This window comes from Heliconius melpomene, chromosome 13 (genome assembly GCF_056956725.1).
Source record: "Heliconius melpomene rosina isolate 202511_hmr_F chromosome 13, ASM5695672v1, whole genome shotgun sequence".
Classification (NCBI taxonomy): Eukaryota; Metazoa; Arthropoda; class Insecta; order Lepidoptera; family Nymphalidae; genus Heliconius; species Heliconius melpomene.
In genome coordinates this window covers 17,312,693-17,335,685 of record NC_140401.1, presented here as the reverse complement: position 1 = coordinate 17,335,685, position 22,993 = coordinate 17,312,693, and the positions used below count along the sequence as shown (strand labels likewise).

At 32.6% G+C, this 22,993-nt stretch overlaps 1 protein-coding gene across 3 annotated transcripts in view; it reads right to left on the bottom strand.

Annotated features, from left to right (window-relative positions):
- Mtmr6 (Myotubularin related protein 6) overlaps positions 1-22,993 on the bottom strand; it is a 52,769-nt gene that overhangs the window by 26,229 nt on the left and 3,547 nt on the right. The window lies entirely within an intron of this gene.

Genomic DNA, 22,993 nt, shown 5'->3' with positions numbered 1-22,993 from the left:
TGTTATTAATTTATTACTAGTTATAGTACTCAAAACAGTTTACCACACACGGTGTTTATTCATGGGTTTCAAAAAAAATATGAAAATATTAGTGGACATCAATGTGCAAACGATATCAGCAGAACATTTAGGAAATCTAGTGTTAAACACACTCCATTCCCAACCTTCCGCCCAATTTTCGAGACCTTGCGTAAAAATCCTTATTAAATATGAAAAAACTCATTCCACCGCGTGAGAATCGAACCCAAAACAATCGCGTTTACAGTTAGACGCAGCTTCACGCATCCAGCACACGGCAGGGTAGACAGAATTCCGGAGGCATTGCGTGTTGAATGGCAGAACTCAACGCCGCGCTTCGCCTTGATCCCAGCTCGCCCTTGACTAAATATAAAGTAAATAAATATTTAACTTCCTCCAGTGGGGATCGAAGCCACAACCGTCGCGTTACAGTCACACCCTTATGCCGCTACGCCACGACGGCATAATTATAATAATATAACATTACATTATAATAATATATTTATATTATAGAAGTAATCCGTAATCAGCAGCAACCGGCGATGTGAAAAACATTTATTTAAATTACACAGCGCGCTCAACGCTTATATTACAATGAGAAATGTAACAATTCCTTGACAACTTAAAACGCGAAATGAAATATTTGGATGAAGCTATTTCCATCACGTACGTATCATAATTTTAATGCTTAGCTTATGTACATATTCCACAATTCATATAATAACTGAACCCTTTTTAAACAAACACAAATTTATGCGGGAAATTAAAAAGGTTGAAAAAATAAATTTAGCTGAGAGGCTGTCTTTGCACAGTGGGATAGTAGACGCGTCTGAGAACATTATGGTTGTGAGTTCGATTCCCACTCGATTCGACTCACCATTTATATTGTGGAAATTGTGGTCTAGAATACTAAAAAAAGAAGCAATATTAATAGAAGAGTAGGAAAAACTTAAAAATAAATAATTGTAAGTGTAGGTAGGTACCTATATTTTTTATCAATGTCAATAATTTAAGAAAGTGCTATAAGAAATAAAATTGATCGAATTAATCCATTTTTACACTTTCCAAATGGTATAAAAATGTACGAATACATAACGACAAACGGATTAGGCAGGTTTCTCTCTAAGCCGACGATATGACATAAGGCTATACATAAATAACGAAATATATTTAGATTTCCAAGGAAAACTGTTAACAAACCAAAACTGGCAAGTTTGTTTGATGACTCAACTTCAAGGAGTCCCCAAGTTCCTCGACGGATATCAAAGCAAGCTCTCGTAAGTAAACTAAAACTCAATAGAACCAAATCTAACTTGGTTTAGTCGGAATATCTGAAGATTTCTCTATCTAATAAGTATAAATTTATGAAATATGATCAAATGTAACTTTTAGTTTTTTATTAATCTAAATTAAATTCTGCTTCTGAGATTTTACTATATATTAAAAAAGGAGAACTGGCGTACACTACATTTAAAACACACAAGTAACCATTGTTATTTATTTCTAATAAAAAAATTAACCAAAATGCTTCACATTGGTTTTTTAGCTTCACTACAGAGTGAAGCTCAGCAAAGTCCGCAATACAGATTCTGGAAATAGCAGAGTAGACAGAAGGAACCTGGTAACCTAGTGTTAAGACACTCTGTTCCCATTAAGACGCACTTCAAAATTTTCCGTTGAATTCTTAAGGCATTGTGTGTTGAGTGGCAGAACTCAATACCTTACTGTCTCGTTACCAGAGTGTACAAATAAAAATATTAAATATTACATTCCCCAAGTGAAAATCGAATCCACAACCTGTCGTTTACAGTCGCACGCTTTTGCTCCTGACCTTATTTATTCACATAATTGTACCATTCTAATGCAATGTAAGCAAAATCTCCGCTATTCCAAACACCGTTCTAGTCTAAGTGGGTCTTGTTACTTTATTTAAAACGACTTCAAAGGTCCGCGCCGTGGCCATAAGCATTCAACATTAACGACGTAAGGCCGCTGTGCCCTCCCCCGCAAGCTATTTAGAATAATGTTTCGAGTAACTTTTGCTTCTTGAAGTGATGTTATTAATATAATGTAATTGTTTGAGTCCATTGTGGCGCAGTGGTACCGTATCTGACTGTGCACGTGACGGTTATTTGTTCTATTTCCAGATAAATCACGACGATAAGTTCCTCCACTCAAAACATATAATGTTACGAAAATAATGCGGAAAGTGGGGAACAGAATATCTTAATATCAGGTTTCCTTTAACAGAGTACTGTTATACAGGATGGAAGCGTACTCCTTTTACGGGAACAGCATATAAGGAAAAATATTTCAAACCATAACTGCCTTACGAGGCCACTTACTATACACTTAATATGTGAACCACACATTAATAGCTGACCCTTGTCGTTTAAAACAAGGTATTTAAACTTTAAATTTAAGTTAAACTTTCGAAGTATTGGGGTATTAAATTTTAAGTACGGTTTACTTTGTAACATATGAGCTCGTTAGTGGTTAGTGGCAAATGTCAAGTTACTTAGCATCTTTTTCGCATTGGCATCAATTAGTAATGAGAGCTTTTTATTATTATACAGCCTCGTAGCTATAAATGCGATATGAGGGAATGAGTTATTTTCACTTATTATCAGTACGCACTGAAAACGCAGTATCTTAACACTAGGTTTCCTCTGCCTACCCTGGTGCATGCAAGATAAAACGTAAAATTGGGAAATAAATATGCTTTTATTAGCTTAATCTATATCTAGTATCTATGAAATGTTATTCTATTTTGCTCTACTAATACTCCATAGAACACCTCGTGGTGCAAGGCAGAGTAGAGGCCGGACCACGCGGCAGATAATCCCTGAGATGGACCGACCAAATAAAATAAAAAATACCAGGCGTACAGTTGTATGAGTGCACTAGAACTACGACTAACAGAATGAAATGGCGTGAAACGGTGACAAGACTAACAAAAGCCAAGAACGTGACTACATGATATCTACGACCGCTCTGTCGAAAGCGTAACGACTGAGAGAAAGAAGATTAAATACTATTTAAATAATTATTACTTATGGTTGAATTTTAGTATTAGAAATAAATAGTAAAAAACAACCGGTGCGAAAATACTAAAAATAAACAAAAACACTTCGAGTAATAATAGATATAAAGAAACAAAAGCTTTACGTACCTATAGATTGATTTATGTTATATGTTTCAAAAAATCGATACTGCGTTGTCTTGGCTGCTTTGAAGGTCAGCTAATGGCAGTCTTTCCATTTAGTATATCTCCTGATAATATTACTATTATATCATCATTATTAGAGCGAGGAAATAGAAATATTAAATATTTTATTTCTTTGAGTGGGAATCGAACCCAAAATCTGACTCATATATATAAACTAACAGAGAAGAAAATATCTATCCCGAAATATCTATAAGCTTAGAAATAATTAGAAAAGCTAGTACATCATTTGCAATGTCATCATGACGCAATCACAACTGAAAGGTTCATGAGTCGACATTTGGATTAAAATTACAACTTGTTAAAAAATAGACCAAAGGTTTGTGTTTTTATAGCTTCAGCTGTATACTTTATATAGCAGGGTAGGCGAAGAGAAACTAGTGTTTCAACACTTCATACTCTACTCACCACCCAATTTTCTATACTTTGCGTGTTAGGGGGCGGAAATAAAAGCCTTTGTCTCGTTATTGACCGATGAAAAGAAAATTGTGCATTCCCCAGTGGCAATAGAACCTATTACCGTCGCGTATAATGACATACGCTATGCCACTGCAACACGACGCGACAGCCTGAATAGTACCTACCTATAATATAATAATTTATAGGAGATTTCACTAATACTAGTTTCTCACGATCCCTCAATTTCAAAGTGTTATTCACACACTAAGGAAAGAAAATATTTAGAAACTCGTTAACAACGTACCTATGGCTATTTATATATTTTTTACACGTTTCTAAATATTTTTCAACCATCCATAACACGAAATAACATTTTAATCGTACAAATAGCAATATGCTTCTAAAACATGAGGTATAATAATAAAAGGCAAATTCATCAAGCACAACCTTAGAAAGGAAATCTAAGTTAGTAATTCATCAAGCGTCAAGAAGCAAGGAGAGAGGTATGTAGGTAGGTATAATGCAGATATCGCGCTCCCCGAAGTAATTCTACGATCCTCAGTGAATCTATCTCGGGCGGGAGGTATTTTATTAAATAGTTTCTGGCTTCAATTTAAATGAGAATGTTGATGGCATCTATGTTTTTGTTTTATTTTTATATAACAATAATTAATAGTGGAGTGTCTTAATAGGAACGGAACGGAAGTGTCTTCCATCACTGCTATATGCGCGATAGTGTGACGCTAAAAATAATATAAAGAGTTGACTATGGAAGAAGTAGGTAAGAAATTCAAGAAGAACATTTCTGGATAGAAAAATTTGTTTAACTACGTAGTTTGACCCTCTAGACATACCAAAGAAAAATAACATTTTACACGTTAGAATATCACAAAAAGCGAATAGAAACTGAAAGTAACCCGTAAGGTAATCGTAATACATTTGTTATGTACCTTCAATAAAGAGTCAGAGTTGAGTAAAAGGCAATATGAACTCAATAAGTAGGTCAGGTTAGGTTAACAACTCACCCTGAGTTGTTAAATCTAGTAGCAAAGTCAAAGTCAAAGTCAAAGTCAAAATATCTTTATTCCATAAAAATGCTTAACATTCACTTGGACATGTCATAAAAGATAAAAAAAAAATGCAAAACAAATAACCAAAAAAAAAATGTGCAATTTTGGCTTGAAAAAAGCCCGTTCAAATGTTTGAGCTCATGAGAAGATACAGGCAAAGAAACTCATGGCCACTCTTTTTAAATGCCAACATTTGTTATAAATCACAATTAACAATTTTAACTTAGAAATAGAGCAACTCATTTCCAAACATCTTTATCGCGAACATAATCTTTAATAATCTTTTTAAGTAATAAGCTTTTTGGCAGAGCCTGTGCTTTACCACTTTTTTAAATTTGTTCAGTGATAAATTAACCACGTCGTTTGGAAGTTTGTTATAAAAGTGTATACTTTGACGTACGAATGAGTGAGACACTTTATGGAGCCTAGAGAAGGGCACAGCAAGCTTATTTTTATTTCTTAAATTATATTGATGGAGGTCACTGTTTTTATTAAATTTATTAATATTCTTATGCACATATACTAAGTTGTCGTAAATATATTGGGAGCGTAGTGTGAGGATGTTAAAGTCTTTGAATTTATTCCTTAGTGACTCCCGTGGACACATTTTATATACTGCTAGGACTGCTAGGAGAGCACAAAAATGGTATCTATGTCAGCGGCACTACCCCAAAGTAATAGGCCGTAAGACATAATGCTATGAAAATAGCTGAAGTATACTAAACGCACAATATGTATGGCGTGCATCTTTGACCTTTCAACCCAACCTTTGAGCCTTTATCCTACAGTAATAGACTATCCGGCTTTGCTTTGATGTAAAACGTTAATTTAGAAAATGGAAAACCGCGTGCGGCTCCCTATATGTATAATACGTGCAGTGGGAATCGAACCCAGAACTGTAGATGTGCGAACCGCCTCAATAAGGATACAATGGAAAATATAATCTTAGTAATTTAAAATCTTAATTAAATCTATAAAATGTTCACATCCCCACTTACATTCTTCGTCATAAATAAAAGCATAATGAACTTCAATACAAATAGAACCTAAGCGAGCAAATAGCTGGAAATTCATTAGTTTGAAAAGCCGATATTATCTATACCTAAGGAATTTCATTAGAAGATATTAAAAATGGGCTTATATTTAAACATATTTCACAGGAAAATATAATTTTTTTTTACGGAGAAATATTTCTACAATAGGTATACAAAAATATGCACGGTCTGCTGTAAACGTGACAGATTGTGGGTTCGATTTCTACACGAGGAAATGGAATACTTAATATATTCATTTTTCCTTTCTAGTAGTAAAAGTGCCACCACTCAACACGCTATGTCTCCAGAATACGGCGGTGAGTGTTGAGTTGAGTGACTTAACACCAGGCTCAATCTGTCTATCTTGCTACATGCTACCTGGGAGTATAAGTTTTTTTAAATACTTTTCTATCGTATGGAATAACGTTCAAAAATGTAAAAAAATATTTAATATAAAATAGAAAATAGCGTTTAATTAAAGCAAATTATAATGAAAAATGTAGTTCAAAACAATGGACAGTTTTCTTAATTATAAATTTCACGTTGCGTTAAAGGATAATAGAATTTTAATGAAACAAAGATGAAAGCAGGATTCACTAATTTTATTTTTATGCTGTGTACGTAAGCAGGTTGATTTTGAATAGCCCTAGTCCACATAACTATAAACCTTATAAATATCTTAATTTATATTGCTTTCATTTTAGTTCATTTAAAAATAATTCTTTTTTTAGCTTGGCGCTTGGTGACACTTCCGTTCCCAACTTTCTGCCGAGTACTCGAGGTACTCGCTCTAGTCGAGTGGCGAAACTTAACGCCGCGATTTTCAAGGAAGGAAGAAAGCGACGCCGTACTTTGCCTTACCTTAAGCAGCAACTACAAAAATATCCAAAGAATTTATAATGGTTCAAACATTAAACTTTATAAAATTACTCTTTATTTAAATAAAGTTTCATGGGAAGATGATAAAACGTAAAGTTATTATAGGTAGATAAATACGCAAAGCTACAAGAAAGCCTCTGATAAAAATACACTTTCAAAAGAATACAAAATAAGTTTTAAATCGATTAATTATTGAAAAGAAAAAAATTGTAATCTTCAAAATACTGTACCAGAAACGAGGCGAGATTATGATATTTTTAGAAATAATTCAATACAAATTCCTAGTATTGTAACTAAGTCCTACTCACATTCTAAATGGGGATGGCAACATTATAACGGGGATGGATGTTTGTTCCACTTTCAAGCAAAAACTACTAAACGGATTTAGATGAAACTTATGAGTAATACACTAGTCCAGGGTTTCTTAAACTATGGGTCGCGACCCCAAAAGGGGTCGCGTAGCAAAATGCTGGGGTCGCGAGAAATTGAAGAGAGATGTTGAAGAGGTCTTACGTCCAGCAGTTTCAAACATTCCACCAAAATTTGATTTGTTATTTAATAAAAAACAGGCGCATCCATCTTCATCCAATTTCTTACTTATATTTTAATTTAATACTTACCACGCAACTACTTGAATATATTCGAGCGAATTAAGACGGTCAGAATCCACTTTTATTTTTGAAACTATAATAAATAAAATTTTATAATTTTTTGTGCAATTTTTAATTTTAGATTTTTGTATGTTTCAAAATGAATTCTAAAACTATATATTTTCATATATATATGTATATTGTTACCTAATAAATAAATCATCAAAAAATATTAATTTATTTTTCTTTTATATTTGTATGGGGGGTCGTTAAGAAACTCGCAATCATAAATGCGGTCGTGAATGACAAAAGTTTAAGAAGCCTTGCACTAGTCCAATCCATACACAATACTCGAACCAGCAACTCCTGGAAATCGTGTCCACGTCCAAAATTTTTATACGCTTATTAAAAAACGGTACAGAATTTGTTGTGAAACATTGCTTAAGGTTTTTTAACTTCACTCAGTACCCCGCAGAGGTACGGTACGGTACGGAAACCTGGCGTTAAGATACTCCTCATTAAGACATCTCCGTTACCCACTCTCCGACGAATTCTGGAGGAAATGCGTGTTGACTGGCGAATCTCAACGCCGCATCTTGCCTGGTTTTTAGAGCGAAGAAATGAAAATATAACCTTAAGGCTTAAGTATCACTCGCTAGAAATAATGTCAACATATTATTCCATACTATATGTATAATACCAAAGCAGAAGTGATACTAAGCTTCTGGGACTCAAAGTTTGTACTTACTTTGTATTCATGTCAGTGTTACGGTTTGTTAGCGATACATTAGGGGGATTGTGTGTAACAACAAAGGAGCTCTAATGGTGTCGGCCATACATATCGATTATGTTCGACAATAGCTTTTAATGTTGTTCAAACATTAGATGTATCTAATAGACAAGTGTTAATTACATGTATAATGTTAATATGTATAATGTTTTATTTGTTATACAAGTTTTCAAAGACAATTAACGATCGCACTCAGTCATGCATACTATTTAAATATTGAGTAATATATCTAACAAGAAGTGATAGAAAACTATACTAAAGAAATAATAATAAAAGAATAATGAGAAGAGAGACAAAACTGAGAGAGAGAGAAGAAACACTACTTTTCAGATCCAAAGTTAAATAAAATAAAAAGGATAACATACACGATAACATAGATTATTAAGGTGAGACCTTACATAAAATTAATTAATTATTATCTCCCCCTAACTTCGTGGGTGCCTCTAAGACACTTAGATACAAAGTTAGATTTACTAAGTCTGGCGTAGAAGCCATTTTGTTACTATAAAGTGCCGTACTTACTACTATATTATAGAATGATCTATTATTCATCTTTCTAAAGTGCTATCGGAAAAGTTGTTCAAGTTATCTATAGCAGAACTTCTATAATCAATAAGTTATAGTCTATTACAAGATAAGCAGAAGGAACATGGACTCTCCTTTTCCCACTTTCTCGCGAATTCTGGAGGCATTGCGTGTTGAGTGCGGTACTCAACAACCGGCTTTGCCTATACCAGAGCGAAAAAATGAAAATACGATGTTTTTTCCTTGAGTGGAAATTGAACCCACAACTCAAATATTTGTGCCCCTGCGCCACGACTGCCTCTAAAAATTATATAAACCATATTTTTTTAAGATACCCCGCATATTTAGCAGGCCGATAGAACAAAACATAGATCTGAGTGTCCTGACACTTCAAAAGAAGCAGTGAAAAATTATAATTAGTAACATAAAACTTTTTAAATACTATTTCCAACATTATATACGAGTAACATAACGACATTTGTAACTAACTCCAAAAGACTGACTTGTCACGCGGAACTTCCGAATAAAGTTAACGTAACTGACATTTTTACGCCAAAGTGTCCAAATAAGCTGACATTTAGAGTGGTATTTCAGGTTCCCTTACATATTTCTGTTATTTTTATATATTTTATGGGGAATTTTACGGCTGCTTAATTTTTGCTGGTAAATTTATAACAGATTCTTTATATTTGAGATAGTATATCTATGAATTTTCATTTAAAAAAGAAACAATATCCATAATCAAAATGCTTATGGGTATCCAAAAAATTACCTATAATTTTATGCCAATGCTATTCGAGCCACGATTTTATTATAATTTATTTAGGTACATTTCACCTCTATAGGAATCAAACCAACACACTATCAATTTACAAAAAATATTTATAACGAACTAAGAAACTAACTAAAAGTAAAAACTATATCATATAGTGTAGTAGTAGTGTATCATCATATAGTGTCTTAATGAGAACGGAGTGTCTTAACCCTAGGTTTCCAGGTTCCCTCTGCGTACCATGCTCTGTGCGGGATACACAGTGGAGAGTACAAAATATATATATATATTTACAATTTATAAATACGCATTGTTATTTTTAAATACCGTTGCAAAACTGTTTTTACAGTACTCCAGATAATGCCTCGTTAACCTTTTAAAGCTCCAACGTACCTGAAACAAAATGAACATACCATTAGATTGGTCAAGTATGCTTTGATACAAAGCTTTCGCATTACTTTACAAATAAATCTGTTATTATAAAACGTAATTCACGATAATGCTTTTTTCATTATTTATTTCAATAAGAGTTCTTATTAGATTATAAAGTGATAAGATTATTTATTATCGACTTAGCAATAAACATCGTCTGATTGTAAGCATGGCGGTTGTGGGTTCGATTCCTACTCGGTTTACATATAAATAATATTCAAACTCCGACACGCAATATCTCATAAATTGCACAGAAAGTGGGGAATGGAATGTTTTAACAATATGTAGGTTCTCTCTTCTAATCCTACTATATGCGGGATACATCGTAAAGTTTAAAAAAACAAGATTAATTTTAGATTAGTGCCTTTACTGATTTTTATAGTTATTAATTCCAATTTAAAATCAAGAAGTCCACGCAACTTATACTAAAAGCGATTTTATGGTAAACTAAATAGACCATAGTAAAGACCATAATTGAAATCCACAAATGTTATCTCTGAATGAGCAGAAAGAGGAGGAAATAATGACTAATCACTAGCTTTTCTCAGCTGACTCTGCGTTTTTGGAAGGAAAATAGCGATAAAAAAGATGCGCCATACGAATAAAGGCACAAGAGGCTTGAATAGAAAAGTATTATTATCAGATTCCCTTTATGCCTCGAGGCAACCATGATAACCCGCATATATGCGGGCTATTCACTGAATCTGATTGTAGCTGTTTAGACAACGCGTTCCTGGTAGATCTTTGTATTAGATAGACCTGGGAATATTTTACAGTAACATTTCAAACGACTTATAGAAAATATAACAGCAATCCTTATCTCAGGTCTGCTGGAACGTAACATCACTACACTCCATATACATTTTTTTTTTCGAAATTGAAATAAAAAAATTAAAATAGTAAACGGAGTGTCTTAACAATAAGATTCCTCTGCCTTCCTTACTGCATGCAGGATACTTGTACATGTGTTTAATCCATTGTTGTGTGTATTCACCCTTATATCAATACCAATCTGAAGCGTGACTAAAGCAGATTTATAGTTGCGAAGTAATTTCGAACTACATTCGAGTAAAGGCCGGACGAGTAATAGAGCTAGTGTAAACTATCCAATTGAAGTTTATTGTGCCACCTTCAATAGATTAAAAAATATATTCTTTAAAGTGTTATTCCACACTAAAGAAAGAAATACTTTTTATAAAACATAAAAATTCAACGTGGCCGAATTAGAACCATCTCGCACCTCTTTGTGTTTGGCGCGGCGGCTACATTCCATTTTTTATACGTTTTCTAGGGCTGGACTTTAGCTTGCTCAGAAGACTATTATACTAATCATAATTATAATTTTTAAGTAAAAACAATTACAAGTCAGGCAATACATAGAATAGGAGCACTCATTCCCTCATGGAGATCCTACCCACAAACACCGCGTAATTAATCAGATGCAGTTCTACTGCACCACAAGTAGGTATTTAAAAAAAATTAACTTAGATGTTTATTCATTTTGAAGCTCAGAGCTTTTGTTTTTGTAGCTTTACATATTAAGACACTGCGTTTCCATTAAGACATTTCCGCCAATCTCAAAATTTTACAAAAGTCATTGATTTTTTTTATATATTGTACACAGTGATATTCAACAAAGAGAAAACAGAAGTAACCGTCAAAGCTTTTACTCAATTCAAAATTAGAAATCCCGAACTTTATAAAACTTTGTCAAATTATAGCGACATTTTTCCCTCCGCGAAGTTCAAAAGTTTATGATAATAACGAACATCATAAAAAAATCTTTGAAATATTATTTTGTGTTACATAAACTCTTACTTTGGAGATACTTTATTTGGCAAGAGAGGCTAAGATATATATTTTTTAAGAAACTTAGTCTCTTATTATATAACACTTAGTCTCTGGGACTCTAATATTACACAAAATTTTATTATTGAGTGCGCTTTTCACTTTAGAGCATGTGACCATTTGGTTAAATATCCTCTGGTGTCGACGGTTTCCAATATATATACATATATACGTACTTATATACCTAACAGTAACCGCTAATCTAAATTACAACATTGTAATAACTCTTAAAACACTTAAAGCAACAAAAGGCCTAAAAATTGTATTTGTCTGTAGTAAGTCAAAACCTACTTTTACTCTAAATAAATACTATCAATCACAATTATAAGGCATCGAAGATATATTAGAAGATACATTGCATTTTCCATTCGAGAGAGAACTAATAATGAAGATGGATTCCTTTGAAAGGTACGTAAGGTAAAGGTACGTACGTAAAGGTACTTTGAATCGCAAATATTGGAGATCTGGATTCGGAATTGGAGTTGGATGTAGATAAATAGCCTCGTGTGATGCAAAAGGTTTTAAGTTAATATTTATATTAATACTGTAGAACAGAGTGCCTTACCGCTAAGTTTTTCTGCTTACTCTGTTTATAAGCAAACCAGCTTCACGCTGTATCCCGTACACAGCAGGGTAGGCAGAGGGAAAGTAGTGTTAAGATGGTCCGTTCCCTACTTTTCGCCAAATTCTGGAGGCATTGTGTGTTGAGTGACGCAACTCAACGCCGCGTTTTGCCTCTGCACCAGAGCGAAGAAATGGAAATATAAATGTAAATAAATATTTCACTTCCTCGAGTGGGCATCGAACCCACAACCGTCGCGTTATAGTCACACCTTTGTGCCGCTGCGCCACGACGGCCTTATTTTATAATAATTTCTCCGAATAGGGCTCTAACTCTAGCACTTCTAGCACTAGTGCAATCAGACACTGTTTCACTGCACCTGACAATAGAATATGCGATATTCATGAACCAATATTAACAATATGAATAAAGCATAGCTTCACAACAATATTACGCCAATATACATAACTAAATAGATTGTATCTAAATTGGTCCCGGTATGTAATTTGGTATTAATCTCTGTAGTAATTGAGTATCTAAGTCTATTTATATATACGAGTATGTCTATGTAATGTGTTATTCGATATTGTTAATACTAAACGGATTCTTACCGCAGTTTAATTAAAATTAAGTTAGTTAATTATTGATTATAGATAACAACGCTGTTTCCCATATAGAAAGGTAGACATTTAGAATCTATTGTCAAGACACTCCGTTTTACACTTTTCATCTGAATTATGAACGAGCTGAGTGCCGGATCTTAATTCTAATTTCTAATTCTTTCTTACTCAACACGCAATGACTAGAAATCGACGGAAAATGGAGAACGAAGTGTCTTAATTCTATCCCTAAATATGTATAACATACATAAAGTATGTATAAATTAATCTTTGTATCGACACTTCTAAGGTATTATTTTGTGTATTTCTAGGTTAAGAGCTTTCTTTCAGTGGGAAGAGATTACTCAGACGTGTTTGGTTACGGGCCATGTATACTGAATAAAGGTCGCAGTAAAGCTGGATTATATCAAGTAGTTAAGGCAAAGAGGCCTACATCACGTTAATATTTTTTTCTAATAATATATTATTTTCTTTATATTATTTTAATATGTATATTTAACAGACAGTGGTTCTCTTTTAAACACGCACTCTCCTAATGTGTAACATTATCTATTCTTTACCATAAACCCTTCGTCTACAACGTCATGTTGACGAATATATTAGAACACTTCTCAACTCTACTGTCACGATCGAAACGCCAAAGTCCGAGAACAGAATAGAATTATATAAGTATGTTACGTATATTCATACAGCCACCTATATTATTTTACAATCAATAATCGTTCGTCTATTATATTAATCTTTTCTAACACTTTGTTTTCAGACGAGAGACGTATATATTTAGTAACAATTATTAAATAAAACATAATAATCTAAGCTTAATATTATAAAGCTATAATATTAAGCTTAGATTATATTGTTTGATTGGTCGTGTTAATCTCCTAAGGGTACGAACGGAAAAAATCTAAGGGTACGAACGGAAAAAAGATTTTTGCATTGGATAGTCCCAGTCCCAATTTCCCATATGAATATTTGAATATGCAAGCGAAGCCGCAAATGAAAGTTACTAATACTAATAATTTCAAAGTATAAATATTTTAATTTTTGGCCAGTTACCACACTTTGCCAATAACATACTCACGTTCATAGAAAATTCCAACAAACTAACTCAATTTCCGTGGGTTTAAATTAATTGTAAAACTTCTGTGTTTGGATCGGAACTTTTGATATTCATTATACTATCCACATAACACATTTTCGACGAATCAAACATCAACAAATTTATCTAGAAAATATGTTAATCCTTTTCAGTTTTTTATTTAATATGTATTTTATTTCCATAATAATATTTTTTTAACATATACAAGACATACAGTATAAACGAAGAAGAAAATATTTATTACTATTATTAAATTGTAAGCACAAAGGAGAGAAAAATTATTGAGATTCAAAAACTTCAGATTCTCCACGAAACGTTTCTATGGAAAAGAAATAAAAAATAAATTATCTACAGATTATCTATCTATTATCTATCGATTATCTATTGTCATTTGTAGAGACATGTTATATTCGTATTTCAAAGAAAACCTAAGCTTACACGTTCTGCGACTTAAACATGACCGCCACGGCCTCGATGTCACAGTAAAATATATCCACGTGGAATACACTGTACATAATTAGAATAACATTTATAACTAACTCGCAATTCGTAGCGCATTCGCATCGAAAAAGAATTGTGAATTAATATTTTACATTTAAAGTGGTATAAAATAAACAAAACATAAAAATCTACTCACTGTAAAAAAAAATAAGTTTACATACATACACAAAGCTTTGTATGAATTCTCAAGAAAACTCGAGGGTGTCTAATTGGACTACAGCGCACTCGCGTCGCAATTAACCGTTTTATAGAGAAACAAAGTGAATAAGCCTCTTATGGAGGGCTGTTTGACGTTGGTTTCTTAGGATAAAAACTTTATTTAACATAGATAAGAAATATGAAGGTGTTTGTAGATAAAGCTACTTTAGCGATACCTACATATATACAGGTTGTAGGTAAATTCCTGATCGATCCTCGGGAAAGGGGTTTTAATATAAAACATTGCAAGCTGCAAGTTTTAGACGACAAGCAAAAATCATTCCTTTTTTTATTATAATGACTATGACTGGAAACAGCAATTAAGATATTATGATGATTACCCCTATACCGGTAGAAGCGACTTTTTTTGTATTACAGATATAAAGAATTGAAAATGACTTGTTTATTTAAGAAAAGATTTAGTTTCATCACATGATAAGTACCCACAGTCCCACATACTACGTATAATACCCTACATACACGTTTTATAGAACAGTGTACAAATGTTTGTTTAGTTCCATAGGTTGGTTTACTGGGTGTAACCAAATTGTGTCAACACATAAAATATTTTCATTTATGGAAATTTACTAGTTTTTTAGGCTTTCCTACTAATATTGGTACTAAATAAAAGGATTTTTTGAGAATACAAACGCGAGTTACACTCTGGTGCTCCAAATATCATGAATATTTGAAGTACTGAGGTTTTCAAAGTCCTTGATTATGTTATTGAGGTCGAACTGTTCGAATCTGTAGCATCGGTTGATTAACTGAGCCTTGTGTAATTTGGCGAAATAGGCTTCAACATCATTGTTTTGCGACCTGCCTAGGAAAACCATAGTTCCGAAATCATACCAAGTTATTATTTACATAAATGACATGCTGCTCGCAAATAAATCTCGCGAAAATCATTAAATGAAATTAATTGTGAACGTTATAAGTTGATAGTAAAGGTTTTAGAGAAAAGTTTATTGCATACATTTTAACGCAATTTATTAATAGCTAGTTTTTTAAAAGTTATTTCCTTTTTTTTTCTTTTAACGTACAAAAAAATCATATAAAGGTAATTTTATTGCATAAAGAAATTACAACAAAAAACAACAAAAAGATATCTTTCTTTTGTTTTCTGGTTCTGCATACATATATTTTTACATGGAACTTAATTGTTCCTTTAGTAGCTAGTAGTAGCTAAAAGGATGATTGAATGAAACTCTACGAAGACTGGCTGAGAGGTTTTGTGGTGACTTTCAGAATGAAATCATTTATGCTGTAATTAATTTATTTAGGCAATATATTTATTTAGTATTTAATATTTACAGCCCTCATTAGCTTTCTTACTACGTACAACTTAACTGATAATGCTTTTTTTACCCAGTCCTATTTTATAAAAAAAATATTTATACAATTTTATTTTACTTTCAATTCCGTGCTAAAGTTGGATAGTATTCGAAAATAACCACGAAGCTTCTAATAAAAATATTTTAAAAGACGATTTAATAGTCTTTTATTCTTTAACTTAGCACTTTCTCCTTAGAAGAGAGAGCAAGAGAGCGCCAAACGATAGTCTTTGGTGAGGCAAAAGAGATATGCAGAGACCTCACTTCACCTATATACAAAAAAAAATAATGAATAAAACGTTAAATATAGTTAATTAAAATATACTGAAACATATATCCCATCAAAAACATAAATGTAAAATGAAAGCCAAGTTTTGTAATAAAACGTATGCTTTCAGCGATAAAAGAAGTGAGAGGTGAATGTATGCCAAGTTCAATGGTCAGTCCTGAAATTTATTTTTAACAATATAAAATATTTTATAACAACTGAAAATGCCCATTCTTCTTACAACTTGGAGACTTTATTTATGTGTAATATCTGACTCGGCTAGTTTTCATATGAATTTACAATAGAATCTGAATAGAATAGAATTTGAATACATTCATTTATATCGATGTAAATTCATTTGAAAACTAGCCAAGTCAGATATTCGACATAAATAAAGTCTTCAAGTTGTAAGAAGAATGGGCATTTTCAGTTGTTATAAAATATTTTATATTGTTAAAAATAAATTTCAGGACTGACCATTGAACTTGGCATACATTCACATCTCACTTCTTTTATCGCTGAAAGCATACGTTTTATTACAAAACTTGGCTTTCATTTTACATTTATGTTTTTGATGGGATATATAAATAATGTATTGCTCTTATTTTGTTGGCAGGCGCTACACTATAAGTAAATGTTCCTAATTGAATCTATTTATTGAAAAATTATAAGAAAATGTTAAAAAAATACTAGTTTCGGATTTTTTCCTTTACATACACCCAATTACTTAACCGGATGCTAAATTTCACCATTCCAGGTCATCTGGAACTTGGTTAACATTAAGGTCTAAGGTCTATAGGTCAGTCACCCCCCTAAAAATTTACGATTTTCGGACGTCATTATCTAAATAACTGTTTGAGCTGTGTTTATGAAATTTTATGCACGTATACAAGTAGGGGGTCTAAATATTTGAGCCAAATATGACAGCTTTAGGTGGAATAGTTTTTAAGTTACGAATAGGTAAAAAGTGGCTTCAAATGGTTCGTGTAAAATAACACACGGTGCTGCTCGCCAGTTCTGTTTGTAAAAAAACTTGGCCACGCGCTCCGCGCGTTTTAAATTATGTAGTTACCTTTTAACCATTAATAACACGCTCTATTTGCGTCAAATCAACTGTCACAAGACAAGAACACGAGGAAATAGGGACGGGAAATTGAAGCAATAAGTGAGGAATAGGTGTTTTAGAAATTATGTTATACTTTGTGTAAATAGTTTATATTTTTGAATTCATTGCAATATACTGGCTGTGTGTGTAAAATGTATTCAAGTATTTTATTTTTAGCTTCACGCTGTATCCCGCGCATAGAAAAGAAAACCCAGGAACCTAGTGTCTAGACGCTCTGTTTCCATTAAAATTCCACGTTCCAAAATAAATAATTAAAATACAATATTTTTTATTACAACAAATAACACGTAATGTTTCGAATTGACACGGAGGGTCTTAACACAAAATTACCTTTGCCTAATCTGCTATGCAAAAAAAGTGTGATAATAAAAAAAATAAAAATAAAGAAGATTTTCCTAACTATCATCAAAAAGGTATAAAATTTTCATACAACCAACCCACCCATTCCAAGTTAACGTTGACAAGACAACACAATTAACAAGACATCCATGGTCAAATGGGACACAATCTTGAGATGTTTACACTGTTCAGCGGAGCGAGTAAATCGATTACCCCCAATATCTGTTCACTTGCCACTACATTGAGCCTGATAGGGACGTGCTGATGTATCTATTTGACTTAATTATGTCATTTTTCTTATGATGATTGGTTAATATTATAGTGTAAATATTTATAAAATCATATTTCATACATTCGCTCATTCTATACAGTCACTCGTTCAAACATTAACTACAAACCGATAAAATAAAAAAAGAATTATTGTAGCAGCATAGACCGAAGGAACCAGGGATCTAGTGTTAAAAGACTCCGTTCTCCATTCAGCACCATGACGGCCTCGGACTATAATTAATACACATATATAAAGCTTTTCCATTACTGCAAGCGACGGAAACTTTGGGACATAGAAATATATAAAATATATTTATCGTTATTTGTACGGGAACGGAATTTTCCACTTTATGTTTTAATCACGCAATCAAACTTTCGGGCGACGCTTTATTATATTATACCATAATAAAATAAAGCTTTTCCATTATTGAGAGATTAACTGAAATACAAGGCTAGCTAGACGCAGCACAGAAACATAAGATTTGGCATGTAGAGCGATCTACGGCTCGAAAAGATACAAACTCGTAAATTATCTATTAGGATTTCTTCTTAATATTGTGCTATTAATTTCTTTTGTCTAATAAGAAGTAATTAATTACATTTTGTGTAAGTAATTATTCTTTCATTCTCTTTATCTTATAAACTAATATTTTATTTAGATAGGATATTTATTCTTATAAGTATTATAAGTATATTTTATCTAAGTCCAAGATAATTACGTAGACACGATATACCAATTTAATCGAACAGTGTTTTCTGAGGAGCGGGTGGGTTCCAAATAAATATTTCTACAGTATTAGAGTTTTTTTAATTATTTTCACGCTATATCCTAGGACCTGTATATAGCAAGGATGGCAGAGAAAACCTATTGTCAAAACTTTCCATTCTATGCTTCCTAGTCACAAAGTTGTAAGTGGAGGAAATTAACGCCACGTTTTATATTGGGAGGAAATTACAATAATTCCTTTCCCCGAGTAGAGATCGAACCTATAATCATCGTGTTTATAGGTAGACGCTGCCCGACTGTCCCCTGATGGCCTTTAATATAAAAAATATTTACTACATCTCTTAGAAAACAAAAATTTATTCGACCTTCAGATAAAAAATTACTACAAAAATCTTTTTTAACACAAATTTCATTTACTTCGACATCGTTGCCACAGATAACTTATCTTGTCCAACTTTAGGCCTGTAAATACAAAATGATTCACTTCGTTCTACCAGTAATCTATAGATAATTAATATTCAACAAGGCCATTAATATTGATAACAGGAACTGTATTTAATTAAAGTTAATAAACTTTTTCGGCGTAAACGACTGTTGATAGATCAAGAGATACGTAACAATTTATAAAGCTTTTCTTAGTCGTAGTTTTTACGTGACGCGTGTCTTTTGAACATGTCGAAAGAAGTTATAAAATGAACTAGCCGCAACCTGTAACTTCGTGTGCCCATTTTTTTTTCGTTCTCGCAGAAATTTCGAAAAATCCTCTCTCAGTGTCCCCTACATTTTGTAATGAACCTTCTTGCCTTTCAGCGTTATACGCTAATAAATTAAAAGTAAACAGTACGCAATATTCATAATTGCCGTAGAAAGATAAATTATATATAATTTTATAAAAATAAAACTAACCATTCCATACAAAAGACTAAAATCTATCAAAACAATTAACCCCTATATAACGAATGGCCGGTGGAAAGTGGGAAACTAAAACGGATATCAAAACCGCTTCCGTTATAGGTACCTTTTTATACCACCCTAGGGAACGTAGACATTTTTACTAAGCCGACTCGTGTTTTACGATACTTTGTAGAATGTTCCAATTTATTTATGAAATCTCCACTTAATTTCGGCATTTCGCGTCAAAAAGAATATTTTTCGGTAATGTTTTCTTTGGTTGGATTTCGGTATTACGGCACAATTACGAATTTCCTTCACCTGTCTCCATGGAAATATTTAGAAATTATTTTCCTAATTCCTACACCGATGCCTGCCCTACCCTACCACTACTCACTTAACACTAAATGTAAAATTTTATATAATACTAGCGGCCCGCTCGCGGTTTCACCCGCGTGAACTATGGTTATTATTAATTTCTGTCTCCATGGCTACGTCCTAGTGACGTCTATGCAAAATTTGAGACTCCCTAACGAAGTTTCATACAAACTTTCAACCCCAAAAACAACCCCTTAGAAGTCGAATATTACAAACTCCCGTCTTAGCGAGCACCTACGTCTTATAAATAACTCCTATGCAAAATTTGAGGTTCCTAGCACATGTAGTTTCTGAGATTTCGTGATGAGTGAGTGACCTTTCGATTTTATATATATAGAAGAAAAGTAATTTTGAAACAGCATATAAAATATTCAAATAAATATGAATGATATGAATATATTTAGATATACTCATATCATTCACACATGGGACCAAATGTGTAGCCTAATTGGCAATGCTTCAATACAACGACCCCACAGGGATTACAGATTCGAATTCAGAGGCAGAGGTCGCAACCCCTATAAATAATTTTATATAATATATAAATTACTTAACATGTATGTTATTCTACACTGATACCTATATCTATACTAATATAATAAAGCGGAAGAGTTTGTTTGTTTGAACGCTAAGATCTCTGGATCTACTGGTCCGATTTACTTTGTTTTTGTTTTGTATGAAAGCTGCATTCTTCAGAAGTGCTATAAGCTGTATATAACATTACATTATACATATAAACTAATATATTTTAAAGTACTTTCTAATTTGACATGCAATTTATTCTGCCATGTTAATAACAACCGTCGCGTCGCTACGCAACCGTTACCGCGACATTTTGATATTCAACCTTATGAAAATAAATATTATAATCACTTTTAGCATTTTATCTAGATTGAAATTATAGTTTGCTGTATAAAATGCTAATAAATAATTAAGGAGATGTCACTGATTCGAAATGACCTAGCCTACGGGCGGCACAATATGACCGACGCGAAAACATTCTTATAGTTCAAGCAGGCGTAGCCGCGTCCGGGTCCACTAGTGTGTTTATATATGAGTATGTACATGATAAAATTATTTAATTAATTATTTTAGATTTCAAAGTTAACTAGGGTCCGCCACATGCTAGGCATCGTCAAGGGCCCATCTATCTCTAGTATATGTGTATTGTCTTTGGTACCCGTGAAACACTGCCGCGGGTAAGCCATTCCACAGTTCCGTGGTGCGTGGAAGGAAGTTCGTACGAAACCGCACCTTAACTTCTCCTTTTATATATATAGATCTATTGGCTCTTATACAAAAAATCTAACTAATAGAATTACATAAGCACCAATTATTTTAATTTTGTGTAGAAAATAAAACAAATCAATAACATTCTCAAATATTATAAATAGTGCAACTTTAAAAAAGTACATTACAAAGTAAAGCACATTTAAAAATATATAAACCACTTCAGGCTTGACATATTTGTTTTAGTAAAAAATAAATATATGGCCATTTTGCGTAATAAAAATACAGTTTCCTATTTGTGGACGAACCTTTCATAAAGCGAATGTAAATTTTCAACATCACAACTTTTATATAAACCTTTCAAACCGTTGCCGTTTGGGTTAGTAAAGTTTGTTCAATGTCAATTCGGTGATATTATAACATACAGTTGGTTGGTAGTAATGAGATGAAATTAAAAAGCCGTCGTACTGCACAGCGGTACATTTTCAGAGTATAAACTGTTTCATTTACTTTTTTTCTTTAATTATTACTATAATAGAAGAAATTACTTTTGAAAATATTGGCGAATGGAGTGTCTTTACACTAAGTTCTCTCTGCCTATTCTATATTCTCACAAGAAAAAGCGTGAAGACGCTTTTTAGTACATATTAAAAGGATTGTGGCCTATTGAAATATTGGTAAAGTCAATCGAAACCTACTAAAAGGATTAATTAAAAACTAACGCTCACAGTCACTGCGTACCTAGCAAAATCCACGAGGGTAATAGTGCGTAGTTGAAGGTTTAAAATATACACCTCAAGTTGGAACTAGAACAAGTTGAATGGTAGTTACAAATCTAAATAACATATATATTTTTGAAATAGGTTATATTTTTATATTAAAATTAAACATTTTTTTCTAGGAAGCACTTGTGTTTATTAGAGCGCCAGCTGTGCTTAATATCTCTCAATTACTGGAGAGTACAACTGGTTGCGTAACTTGGCATGGTTAAAGCGAAAACTTGACGGATTGAAATGAATAAAATACATAAATTACATAAAACATTAAATGTTAAACTTCTGCCAAAAAAAACACAATATAATAAAATGTAAGACAAGAAATTTATTTTTGGCTGCATCTATAGTACTGGTCATTTGGTGCAATAGTGACGTAATTACAAATTTTTAAAGTTAAGTATGTCAGTAAGTGTATGCGAAGTCTATTTCCAAACATTGTTTGCGTCTCATGAAATATTTTAAAAATTACAGGAAAATACCTACTCACGCACAGCGTGACAATGGTCGCTTTAAACTTAAAAAAACTATTGTATTATTAAATAAGATGATGGAGGTATTATCAGAGTACAAAAGGAAACTTTAACAAATCACTCGATATTCGATAATTACTTTTATAAGAAATGTTACACACTTCATAATAAATTAGGTTTTTAAATGGAATCGATCAATCAACGTTTGCCTTAAAAGCAAACGAGTTAAAAGCTCGTTTAGTAAATAATTAAATAACTACTAACATTTTAATAATAATTAGAAGCTTCGCCCTTTTTTTCTCAAACGTAGCAGTGTAGACAGAGATATAATATTGTTAAAACACTCCGGTCCCCAAGCAAGTACCTACCGTCTAATTTTCGAGACATTGCTTATTGAGTGGCAGTACTCAACGCCGCGCTGTGTATAGATAAAAATAATTAAAATATACTAATTTTTCAAATGAATCGTGTACCTCCAACCAATTACAGTCAACACCAAAAATCGATAGCATAATATAAAATTAAAGATTTTTCTTGTAGTTTATCTACGCAGTTCATAATGTCTATACTCTGTGCCGTTAAACAATAAACAGATAAAAAATGCAATCTGGAAAGCATCAT